Source organism: Protomyctophum parallelum (assembly GCF_964188405.1).
Source record: "Protomyctophum parallelum genome assembly, chromosome: 8".
NCBI classification, from domain to species: domain Eukaryota; kingdom Metazoa; phylum Chordata; class Actinopteri; order Myctophiformes; family Myctophidae; genus Protomyctophum; species Protomyctophum parallelum.
Genome location: NC_139703.1, coordinates 33,710,745 through 33,736,496, shown reverse-complemented (window position 1 = coordinate 33,736,496; position 25,752 = coordinate 33,710,745).

Genomic DNA, 25,752 nt, shown 5'->3' with positions numbered 1-25,752 from the left:
TTCTATGGCTTCCGTACGTCTCTGTAACTTGTACTTGGCTTTCCTCGTTCGCTAACTGATTCCGCACTGAGCCCTGCCACTTAAGGCCTATTCATAGCCTGGATTTTCGGTGGTGAGGTGACCACCGCTCCGGTGGTGAGCTGACCACCGGAGCTGAAATAACATTGAGCGGTGGTGAGTAAAAACAGAGAGAAGGGCTGGAGCGGTGGCGGTGGTTTGCTCTTCACCGCGGCTCGTGACGTCATGTTGTAGTTCGGTGGTCACCTAACCACCGAAAATCCAGACTATGTATGAGCCTTTACTCACTCCCATATTTATGTTTGACCTGATGTCACTACAGTACCCGCACTGTCTGTCACTCTGGCAACATCTGTGTGGTGTCACTATCTGTGCTGTCTGTTGTCGTGGCTATTATACTTTTTAAATGATTTGCACCAACTTGTGAAAGGTAGGCTATGTCAATATGCAATAACTAAGTTATGTTCATCCCATAAGAAGATGTCATTTATTAAAGCTATCATATTTTATGATCACACTGATTTAGATGTTGTGACACCGTGGTGTGAACAGTGCTGTAGCTAGCTCTCTCCCTATCAACGCCTCACTATTTTTCTCTCTCATGCATAATTTATGCTCCGTCGCACGACAGCGTGTACGGGCGTGAACTCACACACGCACGCACACACACACACACACTCCCTGCTAGTTCACAGCACACCCCTCTCCTATAATTATGAGTGCATTATCATGACAATCAACGGCTCATTATCACTGTTATGGCTTTGGCCTCTTTGATTTCACTCTCTCGTTTTCACTATCATCTCATCTCTTTCAGCTGTTCTCACCAGCTCAGATAGATAGCCCTTGCTGCCTGACAGACTGTGGAAGTAATGCATGATGTGATTCCTCAGCGCTCACCACTTTCTGGCATTTTATTTGACATTTTGTATTTATGGCTTACTTGGCATGCCCATTTATGGGCATATCGGTCGGATTGGCGGTTCTAGACCATCACATATCCGAAGACTCAGTGGCAGGCACAGCACTCCCTCAAGTCCTTGCCGATGCGCGCGGCGAGTTTGAAGTTGCTCGGTCCCCGCTCTGTACCATATTATGCACATGACCATGCAGAGTGCATAGCGGTCACTGTGTTAATTTTTTGAGCAGATTGTGATTTAGTCTTAGTCCTATTTAGTCTTCTGACATTGTTTAGTCTTTATCGACTAAATATCAAAATCTTAGTACACAATGTTTTCTTTTGCCAGAAAACATTTAGTCTTAGTCTTTTGAATAACACACCATTTAGTCTTAGTCGACAACATATCAAAAAACCTTATTCTTTTAGTCTTAGTCAAAAAAGTAACACTGAGCAGTCAGATCTGTGGGTTTGGACCACCGGATCTCCATTATATTCCTATACATGGGCATATCATTTGTTATGGGTCATAGTTATGTGGCCGTGGCTAGACAGTCCCTCCCAGTAGCCAGCTTGGGAGAGAAGAATGTGGTGAGGTGTCTGTAATTGGGTAGGACAGGGAGAGCAGATGTACAAACGGACAGATGCACAATTAGAGGGAGTCCTGTACAGACTGGTGATGATGAAAAGAAAGATATGGTCATGATTAAAGAGAAATATGTCTGCAGTAACTGTGGGAGTTGGAACATTCAGCCCATTTGGCGAATATGAGAGAGAGAGAGACTCAGGATATGCAGTACCTGAAAATGATATGACCTGCAATTTAGGGCAGTATGTGTTTGACTTAAAATTGGAGGGTGAAAAGAGAATGGAAATGAAAGGCGATTCAGTTGTAAAGATTGGCAGAGATAAAAGCATAAGAGTGGATGAAAGTCAACAGTATGGAGTATGAGAGAGCAACAGGGAGAGTGAGTGATAGAGTGTGTGTGTGTGTGTGTGTGTGTGTGTGTGTGTGTGTGTGTGTGTGTGTGTGTGTGTGTGTGTGTGTGTGTGTGTGTGTGTGTGTGTGTGTGTGTGTGTGTGTGTGTGTGTGTGTGTGTGTGTGTGTGCGCGTGTGTGTGTGCAGTATACATGCACGCACGTGCGCGAGAGAGAGAAAGGAAGAAGCTACAGCTGTGTTTAGTCCTGTATGCCTGCATTCGTGACTGTGAAGATGTTTTTCTGTGTTGCCTGTTTGCATGTGTGTGAGCCTCTTTGTGAGAGGGCGTATTTTTGCACCTGTCTAGCAAAGGCCCTGCTTGTGCAAATGTGGGGGAATGTGCTGGCATGTGTATTATTTTAGTTTGTGATGTGCGTGCATGCGCGTGCGTGCATGCATATGTGCAGCTGGCGTGCATGTGTGTTTGAGTGAGTCAAACCCACTCAGAGACCAACTCTCTGGCGCTCTTCCTATCCTGTCACCATGGCAACGTGGGTTAAGGTGAATCTCATTGTTGTTGCAGTAATGATTGGAAGAGCTCACAGTGGGGTCACCGCATGCTCTGGTGCCGACAGGGGACCTGGAGACACATTGATGTTTATTTGGTAATATGTCTGTTATTATGGCTGTTGCTACCCGGGGTGCTGGAATGTTTAAAATAATGATAAAATACCAATTTAATAGAGTACCGAAGTCCTGACGTCACTCTTTTATCCCCTTGGTCGCAGAAGTTTTTCTCTATAGAGAATAACATTGGGTCACCTCATGTATTTATGGCCGCATTTAGCCACTGCCAGGCTTTTTTGGTATTTGCTTACCTTTAAATTGGTCACAGAATATTCATCTTCACTATCGCATCCCCGACTATTGATAATCCCAGATTTCGTCTGTTGCACGTTAGCCGTTTAATAAATAAATGCGCTTATAAAACCATCCATCTGTTCGATAGTTCACACATAGTTTGATTCAAACTAGAGATGTCCCGATACTGTGTCGGTATCGGAAAAGTATCGGATCGACCCTTATTTGGTCATATCGGGTCATATCAGTATCGGCGAATATGCCAGTCTAACCACCGATCCGACACAGGGGTAAGGGGTTGACACTATGGCAGGTAAATAAAATGTGGGGGCATGTGGAGTTTGCTTTCGATTTGCCCAAACTGCAAGTGCACATTTGAGTGAGGAGTCTGCTATAAACACAACACAAGATAGCTGCGGAAACTAAAAAAGTGTATCGGGACACCCCTAATTCTGTTCCCGAATACGATTGACTGGTCCCCGCTGTCCATGATTCACATGAATTTCACATTTCACAGTCTTTAAATATGCATGCAGCGTAATTGAGAAAAGGTAGTTAAACTCACACCATGGGCTGAGCAGCAGGGGCTGTCTATCCAAACAGACTTCTACGAGCTGGACATATGGACCTGACTGCAGTTACACTAGTGAACAGCGCAATGGATTGCATTCAGAAACTGTGCATGATCAGTTTACAACACTATGGGGTCTCGGCGCTCCAGCCATGGCACACAAGGCTAAACCACAGTGCCTGTGACAGGTCCCAGCTGCCCAGGGCATGGACTGTAAAAAAGAAAAGAAAAGAAAAGGACGAAGGGAACGGCAACGTCATCCATTGTTTCATTTTGAAACCACTTTTTTGGCGAATTAAAATCCACCATCTTGGAATTCCGTTCCTGAAAAGCAACTGGAAACTAATGGTATTGGCTCGTAGGGCAGCGAGAGCGGACAGTAGAGCAGTAGAAGCCCTAGAAGCATACCCTACTTTATCAATACATTTTAAAATTAACAGGACCATAATTTACTAGGAGCACAGTTGGAGAGAAGCGATTGAAATTCCTTGCATGGCAGCAATAGCAGTAGCACCTATTCTAAAGGAAGGAGCAGGCCACAGACACGCATTGAGAAACACATTGAGAAACCACAAACTGAGTTGAAATGTAAGTATTGTAGCATATGGCAAAAACTTTGCCAAGAGACATTTGAAATACACTGAAATAGACAGAAATGAAGTGAATATTACCATAATTGTGAAGAATGGAAAGCGTAAGGGGGAGTCTATGGTCAGAGACAGGAGGGGATGCTTTGACTAAACCTTTCAAAGATAATTGTATTGATGGGTGAGAAAACAGGCTGGAGAAGATAAGATTGTGACATCTGGCATTAAACTTAGTTCCAGCATCTAAACTTTAAATATAATGGAGGCTTTAAATTCCTTGTACTCTTTCACAGAACCTGCGGTTCACAGCTCCCACCCTGTGTAAGGACTATTTTAAGGCTGCCTTCAAAAGACACTATTCTCTCAGGATCAACAACGTTGAATATTATCACACCGTCACTAACGTTTGGTATGTTTTACCCAATATATTCCCTAAAATAAATTATTTCTAATCAAAATGTAATATAATAGTACAATAAAATATCACAAAAAAATAAAAATAAACATCTAAAAAAAACAATACCATAAGACAAAATCTTATAACATTTCTGTGGGAATTCTTACAAATAAATCCTTAAAAAAATAATGTAGCTGCATGGGAACTTCCTTGGCCCACCAGTTCCTGCCTTCCTGGGACATGTGATCCGTGTCCATGCCGTGTCTCTTCCCATTTCCTGTCAGACTAATTTCATCCTATCAATAAAGGCAGAAAAAGCCCCAAAAGATATCTTTAAAAATAAATCACACTTGTGTGAAGTGAGTGCCGGGTGCTCTTATATCATCATGCATCACATTTCGTGCTCAGCCAATCAACTGAGCACATCCTGTGCTCATACAGACACACATACACACACACACACACACACACACACAAAGCTGTGCATAGGAGTGGCTATAGCACTAAAACAGGGAAACAAGTCTACTTTGGATGATGTCACTGAGCAGTCTGAACGTACCCATGAAGGCCCCAACCAGCTCAGACATCAGCAACACAATGAAAATAGCATAACCATAATTGTGTGGGTGAAAAATCAACATTAGTGTTATAGGGTTAATTTGACAAATAGTTGTTTTCCCTATGGTTCTTCATTGTCTTTGATGTAAAGTGTCCTGGGTATAGGCCACCTGGCCTGAATAAATAGGAACATTTCCAGCCGCTAAACCTACATTCCTTCATTAACTGGCAGCATTTCCATGTAATTTTGGAAAGCTCGCTCTCTCCTAATGACTTCTCCTGTCTGATTGATTGTGTTTTGCTCTAATCTCTTGGTCAGGTTTTATCTTTGGCAGAATTTGCTTGTAAATATAAACATGGACAAATTGCTCTCCCCTAATTACTTGCTATCTGATTCATTGTGTTTTATCTTCTTTATTTGTTTCTATCACTCAGACAGTCATTATCTTGTATTGTGTCTCGTATAATCTGAAAGTAGCACTAGGCTGTATGCTACTTTCTTATAATGAAATGTAATTCTGCGTTGTGCCATCATTGAATATTTTCACTCCGTCCACTGAATCTTTAGCGACAATCTTTATTTCTCGGCATTGAGACTCAGATTGAGGTGATCATACAGAACATCAGTGTTTTAGTACTACTGCTGTATATTAGCGCTTCTGACGAAAGCGAAAGTAACTTCTGTAACTAGCGGCATTCAGAATATGAAAAAAAGACACTGGTGTTTACATGAAGAGAGACAGCTGGTGAAGAAAGCGGTACAGTCATAGCTGGGTCACCACGTGTGAATCATGAATCATGTACTTGCAAACACAATGCACTTCAATTGTAATACTCCATCAGTCATCTTACCACATGAGACTATTAATATGAAAATACTGTAGAAAATCTATCTATCCGACAGCCTGCCGACTAACTGAGGAAACACGATGTAAAGGAGTTGCGGGAGGTGGAGCCATGCGTAACAGAACAAATCCTGGGCAAGGTAAAATATGGGGCTGCATCAAAAGGCCCATGCAGCGACATGTTTATATGTGGGCTGGAACACCGTGAGGTGTCCATCAATTTCTCTGTCAGCCTCACATTATTTTCTCTGGCTCTTTCTTGTTCCTCATTCACTCTCTCCCCCCCCCCCCCCACCCATTCACACACCCACTCACACAACCCCTGCTTTGTCTCTTTCACCCTCGTTCTCCTCGTCCAATGGGAGCTGTGGGTTCAATAAATAAAAGACGACAGGCTGAGGCATGTGACTTGCCCATCGCCCTTCTCAAACTCTCTTCCTCGTTCTATTCTCTCCTATTTTTCTCCCTGCATTGTTAATGCATTGACCCACACAATGCATTGAGTGTGCAGATCCAACATGATTGTACACGTCCATCACTGACAAATTCTGCTCAAATTCTGGCAATTGACCCACCGCTCTCCCAAAAGACAATATCAAGGTTCTGCCTAAGCTGCCAAAGTGGGATTTAGTATAGCATAGGGTCATTGTGTCATGGTTTTTAAATTAGCTTTCTCGCCACTGTAAGTCAGCGGAGAGAGGAGTTGAGTTGAATTTGACTGACCTGATGCTCTTTCTTGTGGCTGCATATCTTTGGTGCGACTAACGGTAGGCTATGACACGCAATAGTCAGACACCCAGCTACCCCAAACCCTAACCCTAACTTCACGCGGAAGCCACGGGTGAGTCTTAACCGGCCACGTATTGGTAAGTCGGACTAACGGATGCTTGGCCAATAAGAGACCACCTTATGTACCTTATGTATAGCAATGTCCGCTAACATAAATTGATAACAAGAGCGCCCCTCATTTCACACAGGTGTGATTTTTAAGTCATGTTCTAGTGTTTCCTGTTTTACCTACAGTATGTTACCTGGTATGACCTGGTTTTCATATAAACCGATGGGGAGACTTGGCATAAAGTTGCCAGAAATGACCTCGGTTGCACTCCATAGAACAGTGCAGACTGCAGATGGACCAGCTGTCTATTGCTTAGCCTTCATTTCTCCTAGCCTATAGCATGCAGAGGGTGAGAGCTGGATCCATGACAGGATTGTTTGTGTGTGCGTGTGCGTGCGTGAGTGCGTGCGTGCGTGCACGTTCCACATGATTAAACCAATTTCCCAAATCAGGGAGGATTGGTTGGTGCTGGGATTTTCTTTGTGGCAAATTGTGGGGATCAATTTGAACAATTTGTGATGACAAAGTGATGTGCAGTCTGTCACTTGGAAGACATTTTGTCTTCCAAGTGAGGGGCGCTCTTATCATCATACGTCATCATATACATCACATTTCGTACACAGCCAATCAAATCAGTTCTCTAGTACACATGCACAGACACACAAAGCTGGGCATAGGAGGTACTAGCGCCCCTCAATAATAATAATAATATGAATATGAATAGTCTAGCTCAAGTGTCTAGGAAGATGGCATAAGTAGGCAGACTCAGCAGATAGCTTGATGTTGTACAGGTGAAGATTTATTCACACTGCTCGCTATTTTATTCAGTAGGTGCTCCAGCCAATATAACAAAAATTCAACAAACAATAACTCAATAACAATAACTGACCCTCAGCTGCAACATTGACGTCCTCCAAACTTCATAATAAATCAAACAAAAGTGCCCTGTGGTGCAGCACCAAAAGCCCTGGCCCTGGACAGGAACAAGCACAAGACAGAGAAGCAAAGGGGTGGAAAGACAGAAGAAAAAGATGGAGAGCATTGAAAGTTGAAAATATAGAGGCCAAGGCTAGTGACAAGTCCAGTCCAGGAGGCAAAAGAGAAGATTGTTTTTATCATTATGTTGAAGCTTGGGGCTAGGACATTAGGCCTATAGGAGAGATTATTGTTTATTATGAGATCATTTTAAGTTATGTTCGTATTGAAGAGTTGTATTTTGTTCACATTTGAGAAGAGTTTGATTTTGTGTTCCCGTTTTTGTGTTCCCATTTTCTATTTCACTTGTTTATGCTGATATAACATATCCTGTATGAGTTCACACTCCTTTTTGGGTCAAATTGGTATCCAGAGTTTCCAGACCTATCTAGCCTACATAAATGCTGTAGGTCTGAACAGCGCTCTACATAAACATCATCAAAATGCAAATGACAAAATCTCTTTTGGAAGAATGGTGTTCCATCCATATCATCCATATCCAATAGAGTTCTAGAGAAATACACATCTTCTATGTGCCATTCTACAGATTCTACAGATTACCTTACTAAGAAACTTTGCTGATGTTTGTGTCCCTTTCATTTGTCAACTGCCTGTATGTTTGTTTTAGATTGTAAGTTAGTTTAACTTCACCAAGTCCACTTCTCAAATAAAATGTTTCTTTTATTTTAACAAGCACTTCCATTCTCCACTTTCTCTCACACTCTCCCGTTCTCGCTCTTGTTCTCCTTTGCTTGTTGCACATTCACACGCATGCATGCACACAGTACACACACGCACGCACACACACACACACACACACACACACACACACACACACACACACTGAAACACATAAAAAGAACTAAAGAAAGAACTACTGCGTTGAAGAAGACATTGGAGGTCAGAAAGCATTTGGCTTCTGAAGAGGACGTTGCTGTGAAACACAACCAACTACAAAAAGTGCTTTAATGAACTTAACTTAAATCCCTTCATTTTAGATAGTTTTTTAGTAATAGTACATAAACATTACAGAGACTTTAGTTGTTACTGTACAATACTTTAAAACAGTTGCCATGTTGCACACATGCCTAAAATTGATCTTATTTGCGCCGCCCTCATTGAAAACAATGTATTTCAAACAGCTTGTCCCAGTTCAGGCTGCATGAACAGAGCTCAAACGCTCGTTTTCTGCCCCCTCTTCAAGTGTATTTATTTTGCCGAATGCATGGTCTAATTTGGTTGAGTACATTGTCGACCATTATATCTCACCCAAGTGAAGAAGCTAGCTCATGCAGTTATACCTGTATGTAACAGATTTACACCCACAATTTCCGATTTGGCTCAGCCAATCACAGTGCAGCATGGCAGACCTTCCTGCCGATCACAACGGCCCCGCCGACCACAATTTCAGCGGCATACATGGTAGTTTTACTTCCAGTACTAAAATGATTTGCTACTGTATGTGTGTGTGTGTGTTGCATTCATGTGTACACATTTGTGTATGCATATAATGATTGCATGTCTCTGTGTGGGAGCCTATTTCAGTGCTATGTATGTCAGTGTGAGCATGCACACATTCATGTATACAGTATACAGTACTGTGTGTGTGTGTGTGTGTGTGTGTGTGTGTGTGTGTGTGTGTGTGTGTGTGTGTGTGTGTGTGTGTGTGTGTGTATAATGAACTCTCCACTTTAAGTAGAAATTAAATAAGGCAAGGCTTCCCTGGAAGAAATGTGTGTATAGTATGCCAACTGCTCCACCCCCCCTCAACTGCTCCACCACCACCACCTCTTGCACGCACACGCACACATGCGCATACACGCACGCACAATTTAATATTGGGCTTTTGAGGGAAGATAATGTTGAGGTTCAGCATGATGTAACATTCAACAATGGGTATCCTCTCACCCAGCATGTCCCCCGTCTGCTTCAAAGAGAACAGTGTGTGTGTGTGTGTGTGTGTGTGTGTGTGTGTGTGTGTGTGTGTGTGTGTGTGACTGTGTGCGTGTTTGTGATAGACAGACAGATCGTTCCATTATATGTTCAGACGGCACATGTGGACCAAATAAATACACACATGCAATAGCTTCACACTAGAGTCTTGAATGGGCCCACAAAACTACAGGTGCCACCAACCAACAAAAATGCTCACCATGTCCCATCCCTGTCCATTACATAGACACGTAAGTGCCTTCCTGCCTGCCCACTCTTCTCTCATTGAAAATGCATTACGAGGCGCGTCAGTCACTTCCTGAGTGAAAAGTCCCACTGTGCAAGCTGAACCACTTTATCAAAGAGCCGGCCATTTGAGCCATTTTTCTGATTTCATGATGTCACTCACTGCAGGAAGGTTGCCAGAGAGGAGAATAGTTTTTGACTGTGATTCATGAATGGTGGTCTGTATCCTGTTCATTTGACCGTTCATATGTATTGTATTTATGTGTATGTCGAAGTGACAGATACATCTTTATGTTGAACTCTATGGACATGTTCTGGACATTTTGAGCACAAGTCTGAACTTGAATTCCTGGCCGTTGGCAACCGGTAATCCATTGTAATGTATGATTGATGATTTTATGTTGATCTCACTGCATACTATGATTTAAATGAGTGTGTCGCTCAATGGGCAGTGTGCAATTTGTTGCCAGTCTGTATTGTACTGCATGTTCATCGCGCGTGTGTGTGTGTGTGTGTGTGTGTGTGTGTGTGTGTGTGCGCGCGCGTGCATGACTGCGCGCGCGTGTGTGTGTGTGTGTGTGTCCGCCCATGACAAAAACCCTCTGGGGACAATAAAGTCTATCCTATCCTGGTTATACGGTATAGGCTACTAAATTATGTTAATTTCAGCCTGCACACTCTTTTATCTCTAAAGCAAAATGGTCATTGGGTTGTCTTTATAGGCTTTACAGGACAAGAGTGACGGATCTCCTCAGACAACCTCTCTGCACACAGAGCATGTTTCTGTTCTACTGCATCATGCATTGTCACTAAACAGTAGCCTACTGTACTGCAGTCATCTGGGAGGTGCGCAAATGTCTGCATGAGCTGCTGACGGGATTTGCATCATGTGCAAGGGTGAACCAAGCCTAGTATAGATCCACTTACAGTACATCACTGACATCGTCAGGGCCATCTGATGTAGATGGATGGCATTAAATATGCTGATGAAGTTGACTCTCACAGTGCTATGCAACCTCGGGTGTGTGTAGGTTCTGTGGAGCAGGTTGCTAATGGCATCCCCCACACCAATCTAACATGTGATGTCAGAACAACTGGTTTGTAGTCACTGAGAGCATGGGGTGCCCCTTCTTGAACATCGGGACAATGCAGGAGGTCAGAGTTGGAGCACATGCTGGAATGCTGCTCCCAACTGCAAGGTGCACTCCTTGAGCACCCAGGGCTTGCTGTTGCCTGAACCCCTGGCCTTGTTCATGGTGATCCTGTTAAGGACGGCCATAGCTGAGTGGATATGGATTGGAGTCTGGGGATTGTAAGGTCGACGTGTTAAAGTGTCATAGGAGACAGCAGGACCAGTCTCTCAAATCTCCCCAGACATGATGAGGTGGTATTGGGTGGTGGTGTTGAGGTATGTCGCCTATCTATACTCAATACTGTATGTCAGTATTTCTTTAGGTAAATTACATTCTGACCTCAGCAAATGTGATGAAGATACAGTATGAGTGAACATTCTCAAGTTATAGGCTTTTTTGTCACATTTGTCCTATACAGATTATACAGAGATTGGGGTAGGTCTAAATAGCAAAACACATTATAGACTCTGGATGCATATAGTGTTACTATTGGGTAGTAGTGTACAGAGTTGGGGTCCGTTACTCATAAAAGTAAGGCACTACATATTACATATTACTTTTGAAAAAACTTTATTACTCCCTGGAGAAAGTAACTAGTTACATTACTCGTTACATTACTTTTGCGTTACTCCATAAAGTCGCATGTCACATTGTCACATAATTTACCACTTAACAAATCTTTATAGGCCTAAAAGGAGGACATACACAACATCTATCTTTATGCTCTTTACCAGGTTGTGGAGGAATAAAACAAAATGGGCCTTTCCAAAACGGTCTAGTGCAGTGGTTCTTTGACCTTGTAAAACTTTTTCTATGCAAACTTCTAATCAATTCTTCAATCAATCAAATCAAATATATTCAAATAAAAATAATGAGACTGAGAGAAATCAGTAGCCTATATGTTCACAGTGCTTTAGGATCCCTTTCTTTATGATGTGGAGTTCCCTGCTCCATGCTCATTAAATGTAGTTTTTCATGTCGGCATATTTGGTTTATTCATCTCTGCATTAACTAACTAGTGATTGTGACTCTGAGAGAGCACATACGTTCTACAACAAACAAGACCCTCCCAGCTGGCAGTGTTGCCAGGTTTTGGAAGAGAAACAAGCAGCCATGTCTATGAAAACAAGCCCAAAAGAAGCCTGACTAGGCTATTATAATACAAGCCCAAAGGCGCTTATAATAAGCGGACATGGCAACACCCAACTGCTCCGTCTCTGTGACAGTGGGGGTGACAGTGAGAGAGACGCTGTGAGCACTGAGCAGTGCTGCTGCGGATATTTTAATACCGAAACGACGTAAATTTGACATGTTCTAGTCCGCGACTCCAGCGCACCATTACTGTTCATGTTCAACTCATCTCCGTTGTGTGCATTAGTCCAAAGCAACACTGCTGAAAGCAGCCACATGACGCAATTAAGTAACGAGTAACTGCAGCACTAAAGCGACCAGTAACTGTAGTGTGATTATCAATTTTGGAGGAGTAGTGTCGTTATATTACTCGCTACCGACCAAAGTAGTGTCGTTACAGTAACGAGATTTTCCGTTACTCGTTACACCCAACTCTGATAGTGTAGGATGCGAGTCTGTTCTCAACAAAAATAAAATTGTCTCCCTCTCAACTGGGTCTCGCCTCCCAGTCTGTCTCCGTCTCGACTCGGACTCGACCCCCTCCCACACTCGGTCTTGGTAGTAAACGGGTGTTGTTGCTTAGACAGAAATGGTGGGTGTTTTTAACTGGTTTTATAACCAGTGTTCAGTGTTTCAGTAACGCTAACACGAAACACATCAAAAGGATACTATACCTACATGTACAGTATGTTGCTATAGTTACAGAAACAGCTCTCAAGACCTTGAGGACATCTTGGAACTCGTCTCTCTATCTCTCCACCCCCCCACCCCACACACACACAAAGTAAAAAAAGAAATACTCACATCACACACATGTACACAACTATACAGTATACAGTGTAGTTGGACAGATACAACCAAATGTGTTCATGCACACATGTCACGCATGCCTGTACACATACACACATTGATAATCTCTCAGCACGCACAAACACAGCCCAGTGGGAGGCCTGGAAAGTGCCATGGGACAGTATACTGTAGCTCCCCTCTCTGGCTGGAGGAGACAATAGGCTATTATATTATGCAAATTTCCCATCCGTTTGTTGGACTGCTGGTGATGATTAATTGCCCTCTAGTAAATGAAAACCGCAGAGATTCAGAGGCATGATGCCGCGCACACGCACACGCACACACACACACACACACACACACCACGTTACCAGAATGATGCGGGAAATGTTGATGAGAGTTTGACCTAACCATTGCTTATTACATTATGATCATATTATAGAGGATATACCCATAGATGGAGCAAGGACAGAACGGATGTAATCCGTTAATGGGGCATTAACTGCCTTTGACGAACCTTTGAAGAACCACCGTGCCAACATCATCGTAATTCCTTTTCATGAAAACTCGCTTTAAAATGGTGTGATCCTTTGTCGTAGTGTTGAAAAATAATCCAAAGAACATGCACACTCCACGCCACCGCAGCCATTGGAATGCATTGGGCCTCAATTTCCCAAAACCCTTAGCATGCCATTCGACAAATGTTTTTCCTATAAAATCACAGTAAGAGAGATGAGCAATAAAGAAAGAGTAAAGCCACTAATAGTGCACTAATGCAGTTGCCAGTTTTACAGCAAGATATTGGGAGTAATTTTGGGGTACCCAGCCCCCGAGAGAGAGAGAGAGAGACAGAGAGAGAGACAGAGACAGACAATAACTAAACATAAATCTCACTTGAATTGGATTGCAATACTTTACCCCGGGGGGCTGCAGCCGACCCTAGCCCAACGATAAATCCGGCCCTGAAGTCACCTATACCACTCCGATGGAAACCCCCGTATGTCTTAAAACAATGAAAACGTAACTCGTATAACGCGTTATTGGGAGGGAAGCTGTTCTGCAATCAATTAACTCATGTAACTCGTGAATCGGAGGGAAAGGGATTTCTCCTAAGACCCAGCACGCCCGGACCAGTACTAGACCCCAGGAAATTCCATCTGGCCACAAAACATCACAGGATGTATTGAATGTGATCTGATTGTATGTCAAATACCTTTCAAGTGCTGATTTTCTTTCATAACTCTCACTCTTCGCTTTCCCCCTCATTCTTCATTCCACAGAAAATAGTAGATATGCAGTTACCAAAAGAAACACTTTTTTTATCTTTCTTTCTAAGTTTGAATGAATGCTTATTTATACAGCAAAATATCTGTGTTCAGTTAAATTAGCAGTTTCCAAATTATTGCCTGAGATGTACATTGACTGGTGCTATTCACAGCCAACAAGTCCTCTGCATACACCTCGCACACACGCCCCGCACTAGCCCTGCACACACACACACACACACACACACACACACACACACACACAATCTTAGCTGTCCATCGTGTATATGATGATGCCGCTTGCACCAGGGTGGTGAAGTTGGGGTTTCAGCGATGTTGTCACTTGATGTGGCTGTCGAGGCCGATGCGTGAGCCGCACATTCGTCGCAGGTATAGGGCAGGGAAGGGAGCTCGGGCATTGGGAGAATGCTGGCTGTCCCCCAGTTCCAAGCTGTTCCAAGCTGTGTGCTTCAAAAAGTATTTGGGGTGGTCATTGTAGTACCTCTTTTGTCCACCAGCGTTACTCGTTATTTAGTTAGAGGACTTGGTGGGGCAGGCAATGGTCAGGCATACGAATCGTGTATCCACCGTAGTTGTCTATTGGCCACGGCTGCTTCCAGAGATGAATTTGGTGCTCTTCAGGATTTCTGTGTAGGGGACCTACACAATTATCTGCAAATAGGTCTCATTATAGACAATTAATACCATAATAAATGAACTCCTTGACCTGAAAAACATAGGATTAGACACTTTGTTTGCATTTATAGCCCTAATAGTTTGGAAGATATGCAAATTTTTGGCATTCGGTACCTGCAGTGGCGGCCATCTTGGATTAGGGAAAATGTGGGGTACTAGCAGTGAGCAGATCAGGTATAGATTTGTTATCTGGCTAGTAGACCTAATTTCCTGTCAGAATCAGTTGAGAAACAAAATAATTCAATTTTGTCCAACCTCTGCCATTGAATTACTGGACTGACCCTGTCTTTCCAAGACAGACCAAGGATCTTCTGAAGGCAGTGGTTGTGGAAATACCTCCAGGTTTGTAATGTGCCATCTGTATGGAGTCCATCGTTCTGCCCCAGAGAACATCAGGTGCTGCACTTTTATTGTTCTTCAAGCCCCTACCTAACGGCTTGGTGGGTTTCAGCACACACACAACCTGCACTGAATATTAAACGAGAGAGCACTCACCTTTTTAATAGTCATGTTGTATCAGATCTCTTATGTTTTATTGAACAGACAGAACAGACAGCACTGTAGATGAGAGATGACAGGCTTATTACTCTATAGCGCTCACAGAGTCAGGTTCTAGGCAGGTAAAAGTATCATTGGTTAGTCTGTCACAAGGAAGTATCAGGTTCGATCCTTGTATCAGACTAAAATATGTCACTTTATCGCCAAACATGAGGTTTATAGTAGGTCATTTCACTGGCATTTGCTGCAGTTGTAACCCAGGTGAAAATAGCCAAGTCAATAAAATAAGGATTGCAAATGGACTTATAAATGGATTTAGGATATAAACCAGGTTAACATAAAGTAACCAAACTTCTACTGAAGAGCTTTAAATAATGAAAACTAAATAGGATTTGTCTAAGACTATTTTACTATACAGAGTACAATGTATGGGTTTATATTCTATCTGTATTCACATTCATCTACTTGTGTAGTTTGAGAGCCCTGTAAGGTGCTCTGAACAAGCCAATGAACCAATTGACCAATCAGGTCTCTCAATTAATAGACTGCACTTTGGAGAATCAACAGCCCAGGTGATGTGATTCAGCTAATTACATGCTGCAGAGCACAGAATGTTCTGGAGAGAACAGGAGAGAAGCCTGTTGAGCAGACAATTTGACAAACAGAGAGAAAAGACAAGATTTTATGAATGTGAACAGATTGTTTTCATTTAAAGATAATTTTGATTGATCCAGTCTCTTTTTGAGAGAAGATAGTGCTGATCCTTTTGAGAAGTTTGATCCTGGAACCTGTTAATTGTGTGAACTTTGTGAACACTGACTTGGTTTGTGACTGCAGCAGCAGCAGCCATGTTACACTCTGTCTAACTTTCATGGTAACAGTTTTGATTTAATTGTATATCCAGCTAATTGTAAATGTACTGTTAGTAGTTGAACTAAGATGAAGACAATGTTTTATTTTTGTTTTCTAAACTGTGATCCTAATTTGTGATTATATGACCTGTTTTATAAACAGGTCAGGTCTTTTGCTTTGATTGGATTGATTCGAGTGATATTGGCATATCACTCTGGCGAGCTACCCAAGATTCCCCGGATCAAGATCCTCAACACAGCTGTCCCCTTAAACAGATAAGAGATTGAGCCTTTGGTAGTGTGGTGTGGTATAACTCAACACCATTACCACTGCAGCACACAGTGAAACCCTCAGTGTGCTAGCCATTTGTAGTGCACTTCCACTGCATACACATTGCACACACCTACTGTACCATACCTGGATGGACATACAGTGAACTTTACAGTCACAATACACTGAACATATTTACACTCAGACGGACTCTCAGTGAACTCTTCAGAACTCTTCACACTTATTTATACTCATTATCACTGCCCCTCACAGTGGGAAGTGCATTGGGCTATAATACCTTAAAGGAGATTTATGGCTATTATTACTTTTATGTGAATTGGAATGTGAATGTGATTATTTGATGTTGTATGTGTTCCAGTGATTAAGTGAAATTGATTATGCTTTTACTTTGAATACTTTAAAGGTGAAACAAGAAGGTAATTTGATAAATAACAAAGTATTTTGATTTAATAAAAATACATTTCATTGGTTAAAAATGAATACTTACCGTGAACCTAAAAGAGTTATAATACCTTAAAAACAACTTAACTTAGTTACTTACCTTAAATAGATCCAAAACCTGAAAAGGAAACTAAAATAGATAGTGAATAAATAGGACTAAAATAGAGACTAAAATAGCATAAAAAGTATTTACCTGCTTTTCCTGTGGGATCATAGGATTAATATAGGAGGTACTTATCTGGTCTCTCACAACTGCCTAAGTACAGTTGTTTTGTTTTTATTTTGTATGAGAATTATCATTGTTGTGTATCTGCCATTCTATTTTTATTTTGTGTCAATACAAGCCATCGGGCTATTACTAAACCTTATCCATTGTCTGTGGTCTAAAGTATTCTCCTTGCTTACTGCTCTTCCGAACCTAGTAACTAGTCCTATACCCTGATAATAACTAATGGGTTACACAGTGATGAACAAAAAATATATATTAATAATAATTAATTAATCCATAATGCACACATGGTTAATTGCTAGTGCATGATCACATTTGAAGACATGCATTCAAACGGTAAACAATTATTCCAACACAACCTCAAGTGGGAGGAGAAAATGTGGCAATGAGGCTCACAATTAAGCCCACTGACTGCCCTCACTCTGACAAATTACTGCGAGAATTACAGCCAGACCAGCCACAGCCCCAACATCGTGAGTGCACTAGGGGTTGAGGATGCGTAGTGCAAAAGGACTTATTTTATGTGGTATTAAAAGTATTGCCCATTAGCCCTAAAAATCCAGACTCAATTTCTGCCGAAGAGAAAGTTGTTATCCTATCATGATCATCTGCTATTAATTGATAAGCCTAAAACATGCGTTGACGTAGAAAATGTAACTGGGTGAAAAATATGCTCCTTTTTTCACTCTGAAGTTACACTGAATTTACTGCTGTTTCTCCCCGATTATTTCCAAATGCATCATGTGCCACAAACGTAAAAGAAAACACACACACACACACACACACACACACACACACACACACACACACACACACACACGAGGCAACATATTATTTCATCCCTGCCTGAGGATCTAATAAAGTCACTCGTTTTGATTTATTACCAGTGTTGTTATTCTTAATCTTATTCTATATTTGTCTGAGGTCTGTGATTTATGCTTCTTCAAACCTCTGACCATAATTTCCTTTTTGATAACTGCTGCTTATTGAGTTATGGTGATATTTTCTACCAGACAATATTAGTTCTTAAATAAAAGATGGACCGAGTTGTACAGTCGTAATTTCCTGCATATGGCTGCAATAAAGCTATGCAATGCACAGTCAAAAGAAAGGAGTGATTGACGCAAAGCCCACTCACTTTGCAAGCAATGCTTTTATTTACAATGCAGTGCATGGCCAACGCTCAGCCCTGGTCCAGCTTCGGAATGTACTAGTATTATTTGAAAGAGCTGAATGATGAATTAAGTCAGTATGTATGTAAGTATGTAGCATGGAAGCGAGTAATTACATTATTCATAGTGTTTCAGAAATGTTTCAATTCTATCTTCTGGGATCACGTTGAATACTAAAAATCAATTAATCACAGTGTTACACTTTGGTGTCAGAAATAAGAGGCCAGTCCTGATACACTGTGTCCCTTCATTTTCTCCCTCTCAGCTTTCCTACCATCTCTCCTAAGCTACAGTATGTCAGTACATCTGGTATTCACGCCCGGATTAACAATTTAGTGGCACTTGAGCGTGCAAGATGCTGTGTGCGAGACTATTTCAAATAGGTACAGCTGTTGCTTCAGTCGAAACCATATTCATAGGTCACCAATTTCAATGTAACGCAACACCCCAGGAACCTCCGCTAGTGTTTTTGGTCAACAGTTTCTTAACCTCTCGGTGGGAGGAGACCATAGAGTTATAATCTATTGGAGGAGACTCGGAAATAGCAGATCCAGTCGGGCAGCAGCGGCAATCGTGCCTTCATTCACTGGGCGCGCAAATGCAAGAAAAAGTGTCGTTCTCGCTTGTGTTGCTCACGGGCGAATCACATGCAGCACGCTTGCATGGGTCCCTTTGATTTGTTGTATAGTGCCACGGCCCTGGGAGGGGTTGAGCCGACACTGCATGATATTATCTCCTCTACACTCTCCCTCTCAGCTCTCCTACTGACTGTCTCCATACAAAACATGCTGTCTACTCCTCATTGATAGATAAAGGCATCACCAGCACTATAGGCCCTCTAGCACAGTAAGGTTCATTGGTGAATCCTTACTGATGTGGCGTGCTGTTGGATAATTGCATAATGTTGGTCCTAATTGTTCCTTAGAGCAGTAGTTAAAGCATATTCATCCCAGGACCTGATATGCCGTGGGGCTCAGCTTTATTAAAAAGCTAAAATGAGCTATGGGCTAATGGAGCCAGTACTTCATGAATTCCCTTGGTTAGATTGTTAGTCATTTATTTTAATTTATTAACTTTTTTACCACTGCAAGCTGGTTAATGAAAGCCTTCAGAATGTACTTGACATCGTCATCAGCTAGTGTACTGAATCCCTACTCCTGATTGGCTGCTTCTAGGCAATGGGACGGCAAAGCGACCTCTGGGCAATCGGGTCTTCAATTGGTGCCGTATCATTAGTCAGAAGATTCATTGTTCCGAAATTACTATCCCTATCTCTAACCCTAACCTAAACCTAACCGCAAGCACGGGAGCAAACCTAAACCTAACCGCAAGCACGGGAGCAGTGCATGTTCAGACTAACGGGACTTCGGATCTATGGGTAGTTCCCCTTCAATTTGGCTCCGAGTCCGCTGTGTCTGACCATGCATGCAAGCTACTGTGGTGACGTCACCCCACCTACAAGTGTGTGGGGTGGATACGCCAGCATGTCGAACAAACACAAAAGTCCTTAGAAGTGTGGTTGGATTTTACCAGTGCTGCAATCCTTGTATGCAAAGGTGGTAGAGCACGTTGGCTTTAACGAAACTTCTCCACAGAAATACATTGTTCATCATCATCATCATCATCATACTATCATACTATAATTCTAACAATGAATGAATGAATGTCAGAAACACCGGCGTATCTCCTCATTGCCTGCACCAATCGCTCCCACTTTTCACACAGGCATTGACCATAATAATATGGAGGTCTTAACGAAGCCATTTTTTCAATAAGATTAATAATGAATTTATTAGTGAATAAAAACCCGTTTATTTGTCCGTGGTCTATCTCTGACCGAGCCACACTATTAGCACACATCTCTCCATGCCAAAAAAAATCTGCACGCTCCCAGAATCCAGCTAGGCTACATTTTACCGACGCAACTGTCATATTTACTGTACAGATATTGTTTTTACATCACCACACGATCCCACGGGCAAAGTTGCTGTGACGTCATAATCGTCACACTTCTCCACCAGCACAGAGGCACCTACCCTTTTTCACACCGCCCCCAGGCAGGCATCTGACCACACGGGGAAAACAACTCAGACGACAGACGCATACTACAGCTATTCCCAGGGCTCGACAGTGCGACTAGGTACTCGCATTTGCGACTAAAAATATCACCGTGCTAGTTGTAAAATTAGATTTGTAGCACAGGTGCGACTACAGGATTTGACCATTCATTCGTGATAAAGACAAGTCTCTGTCTACAGCAAGTGCACATTCTATTGTCGCGGTTCTATACCTAAATTTATATTTCTGAACGGCGGTGTCGTTCGCCAAAAAGAGCAGAGCTACAAGCTAACAACGTGTCAAGGCTCAATGCGGTGTTCATTTGAAGATCTGTCCCTTTGCTCCCACCGCACCGCCCCTCCCTGTGTTGCTGCTCAGTTCTCTTCTCTGTAGACAGAAGGACTTGCTAGGACCCCGACACGTTGAAAGGGTTGAATACTAAAGTTATTTAGAAAGTTTGTAATGTTAAAACATCACTTGATATAACTTTTAACCAAACGTGGGTGAAACAGCGTGCAGCCGTGCACGTAAAGAGTGCACGTGCGCACGCACATGGAGTGGACGGATTGATTGATATACCAAAACAACCCTTGCTTAGCACCTCGCTAAAAGCGTGTGCGCAGGCTACTCTGAGGTGGGCACCCACTGTCGTTATAGGAACCTTCTGCCCTTGCCTTGCTGGATATATTAGTCAGTGCCTAGCTCAGGTCCATAACTCTAAATGCAACACTTCTGAACTGAAGCAGTCAAAGCCAAGGAGAATGTTACATTACTAATTCACCATCGAGTAGCCTCTGCACTGTCTAAATGTCACACTCACATGATAGAACAGCAAGATAAAAACGGATAGTCTATCTGTCCATCCATTCATAAAATTAATTGACTATCCATCCATCTATCTATCTATCTATCTATATCTATCTATCTGCATACCAAACTAATAGTCTATCAGTATAAAAACAAATTGATTATATAGATTACATAAAAAATATGATATCCAGATTAATATCAATATTGGAAAGATATTGTGATATAATATTTTGTCATATTGCCTGCCCCTACCTCATATCACTTTATTAAAGAAAAATCACACCTGTGTGAAGTGAGGGGCACTCTTATCATCATACATCATGTTTTAATTTACGTCATATTTAGCAGAATTTTGACCTAATTTCGTTATCGCTTGGACACCCAGCAACATATCCATATCCACTTTTGTGCCCAACCCAACTTCCCAAGACCATCTGTAAACAATTCCCCACACTGAACATAATTTGCTGTTCATATATTCAGAACGGGTAAGGACTAGTGTTATTAAACGAGTATTTAAATCGGTTGTTTAGCATGTTTTTCAAGGACATTGAAAAGCTTTAGGGCCTCCCCGATGCCTCCCCTGGTCGAATGTGGAAATATATTTCCAACTGATTTCAGTTCACTCCACATGCACACGCACAACTTCCTTGAAAAACACGGAAGCGGCTGACTAAACAACCAATTTAATTTAATTGGATTCAATGGGTAAGAAGCGTTCCTATAGAAACCATGCGCCATTTCTGACCCGCAGAGGGAAGGGGCGTGGATGTGACCTCATCTCGGAGCTACTGAATGAGCGTAGGGACTGAGGGAACGTATTTGGGGCTATATGGTTAAACAAGAGAAGCACCACTTTTAGCTTTATACAATCCCTGTCAGAGCTTTGTCCGTTGTTCAGCTGTTGACTTGTCACTGTAGTGCTGAACGGTAATACGCCACAGCTGTTGTTCTTGCTAATTCTCCAATGCAATTGCGAACCTGCGTCGCGATCATCATTTTGTCATCAATGACTGCACACACGTGAACAAGAACGCCACAGCTGGGTGTACTGCTTTGTGTTTAAAGTCGTTTTCGACTTTTCATGTCCAACTTTCTCTGTCTGCTGCTTCTCTGGGAAGCCTCATTTATATTCTACAGCAGTGCTGCACGACGGTGTCGTCGCATCGTATCGCATTGTCCAGAATTGAAACTCCATCAAATCGCATCGCATCGTATCGCATCATATCGTATCGCATCGTCCAGAATTGAAACTCCATCAAATCGTATCGCATCATATCGTATCGCATCGTCCAGAATTGAAACGCCATCCAATCGCATCGAACTGCATCTTATCGCATTGTCCAGAATTTAATCGACGTGTGTGTGTGTGTGTGTGTGTGTGTGTGTGTGTGTGTGTGTGTGTGTGCGAGCGCATATCCCCGCCAGGCCAGGTTGTATACTCAGACCTGTGGAATTCATAGGCAGTCATAGTAGCTAATTTGAATGGGATCTGATCAAACTGACTGATACGGATATAGAACAATATATTGCTGTCAGGTGGAAACCTTGTATGACCAAAACCATTCCTTTACAAAATTTATAATAATTAAATAAATAATATTTAAATAAATAGCCTATCTACAAGCTCACTATGCATCCTATTCATATCACGCCATGTTGGGAGCTTGTGCATGCTATTTTTAACTGTGGACCACCACATAGTGTTTATACACTATTTAGTTTATACACATTAATGGTAGAAAGAACGCTTTGGGCAACAGATTGATTGATTGAAGTATTTATTAACAGATTGGAGAATTACAGTATACATTTCAAGCACAACTCAATAAAAAACTGTTCACTGTGGACGACACCTTCCATAAAGCATTACACTTGTTTACAATAGAGTCCACCATGTTCAATTCATCATAACATTTAGAGACGTACAAATATATCCAAAAACAGGAAATCATCATCCACAATTTGGTGGCATAGGATGGCATAGGTGGCATAGGATGTGGAATAGAATAGAATAGAATAGAAGGTTTAAGATGGAAAAAGTCCACTTATGTACAGCGGAATTGCATATCATCAATAATTCCCATCCCTGTTGATGATTGTGCTACCAATCCACAGGCACAACATTACTTGAAAATATCCGTTTTCCATTCAATAACAACACTTTTCTAGCCTCAGCCATTGAGGCGTTTACATTGAGGTCTTTTACTTCCCACTGATGTCTAATGTCATAATGTTAAAGCTGCTACATTTTCTCTGCCTGGTGGAAAGAGGGAAGATAACAACAGCTTAGAGGAGAGTGGGTGTTGATTTGTGAGTCATTGTGGAAACGGAATGAATAATTATATTAAAATGATGAAAAGAAGACTGGATGCAGTGGCAACAGGGGGTTGGGAAAGCCTCCGCTTTCAACTTCCTGCAGTGGATCAGGGAATTCAAAAGACAAATATGGCATGAAAATAGCATCATGCTTGTGTATTTTGCATTGTGATCATCAGAGTGTGCAAGGGATCCATTTAAAACTGAAGTGGAATACTGCAATTTTGGAAATACCAGGTCTTGTTCTGATTAAATGATAGGACTGACATTTACCTGCTTGATCCAATAATTACAGTACATGTGTTGCTTCACTCTACACTTGACACCATGGCCATCAGTTAACTCCTCTATCAGATAGACTGACACCTGTCGACCTGTGCACAATGATCCATGAGCCTCTTGTTTGCATCCCGGCCTGCCCATGTCTACGTGATGAAGTGTCCCTGAGCTACAGTATAGGCACTTAACCCCTAAACCTAAAGGCTCACGCATACTCCAGTTTTAGGTGATAACCTACTCACCGTGGGTGAGTAGGTTAACATGCAGGTGTCACTCAAGCCACAGTGATAAGAGACTCACCGCTCACCCTAGCACATGTCTCTGTTTTTACCAACCACCGTGGTGGTTAGGTCATCACCTAAATGTGTAGTATGCGTGAGCCTTTAGGGGTTAATAGTGCCTTGCTCAGAGACACATCCCCCTGCCTCTAGAAGGATAGGGGAGCGCCCCCCCCCCCCCCCCCCCCCCCCCACCCAGCCTCTATCCCCGTAACCCCAATGATGTGCCTGCACAACCAAGTATTACCCACCTTACTTTCAAATCACCATTTCACTGTACCTGTTACAATGACAATACAGATTCTATCTATCTATCTATCTATCTATCTATCTATCTATCTATCTATCTATCTATCTATCTATCTATCTATCTATCTATCTATAAATGGACTTTGACATCATACTAGTCCACGGACAGAAAACCCCAGGCCACAGAAAATCCACTGAATGTTCAAAGTTCTGGAAATCTGATGTCTTTAAACCTTAAATACACAGCAGAGCTGTTTTTCTAACCTGTTTTCCTTTAGGAGGGAATAGCCAATAGAGACCGTCAACAAGTAGTAGTCAAAACAATAAAAACTAAATTATTATCTTCCTTTATTTGATGCAGGCACTTGTTTCCCCCTGGCCTGCACACAAATGCAAAATGTCTCTTTTATTGACTGCACTACATGCCTGCCATGCATTGTGTTTTGTTTTGACACCTGTTGTTGCCTTAATGCTGCCATTCGTCACTGGAATAGAATAGTCCAAATCAATCACTTTGGCCCTCAGCTGTGTCCACAGAGAGAGAGAGAGAGACAGAGAGAGAGAGAGAGAGAGATCAATGTGTGGGTGTAGGCTATTGGATTCCTCCAGCGGGGTGCACGTGTGTGCATGTGTGTGTGTGTGTGCGTGCGTGCGTGTGTGTTTGAACAACTGTGATGCTTGTAGATTTGTAGAGTCAACTATTTTCAAGAAACACTATATAGGGTGAGGTGAGAGGGATCCAATTCATCCGAAGCTCCAAGTGGGTGGGGAAAGGTTAGGGAAATGTCTTTGTTTTTAACGTCCTCTTAAACCATTTGACCATCTTGTATCCTTGTTGTTTTGTTTACTGTTTACACTTTTGTTTAAGTGTTGTACATGTTTGTATTATTCGTCTGTACTAATATTATCAGAATAATGTCAAATCTGGGAAATCTAGGAATTTCTTAGGCCTACCAAGAAGTGTCTTCACCAATGTGTTTTTAAAGGTGTCTATTAACATAATAATAATAAACTTTATTTATATAGCACCTTTCATACATAAATGTAGCTCAAAGTGCTTTACAGGGCAGAAAAGATAAAAAAAACAAAAAACAAAAGCAAAACAAAACAGCATTAAAACAGGCATGCAGTTAAAATACAATAGCGCAGTGTCAAATCAGGAGAAGGCACCTTGTCCTTTATAAGAACACTACGCTGAATATAAAATAAAAAACCTGGAAAAAAGGAAAAAGTGGACACATCACAATTCCTTGGCTTTGAAAAAAAGTGGCTGCAGGTCTGAAAAACCATGTGACCTGTTGACCTGCTTTTTCCTCCCCTCTGGCTCTGCAGCAGCCTGAACTTTTCAAAGTGTGCAGTGTCCCAGTGGACTGGCTTGCCATGCGGTCAATACATCAGTTCAGGTGAGCCTTGGGAAGCCCCGTTTGGCTTACACTGTAGATGGAATGACTGGTGGGATGATTTGTGAGGTGCCAATAAGGAATCTATAACCAGGGCTTTGTGTGCTCTGAAAAGGTTGGTCTTTAGTGTGTGAGGGGAAATGCTTTGGCATTCAACAGTGGTCACGGTCCAAGAGTAATATAGTTGCGTTATTGTTTTGCGTGAGAAAAAATATTG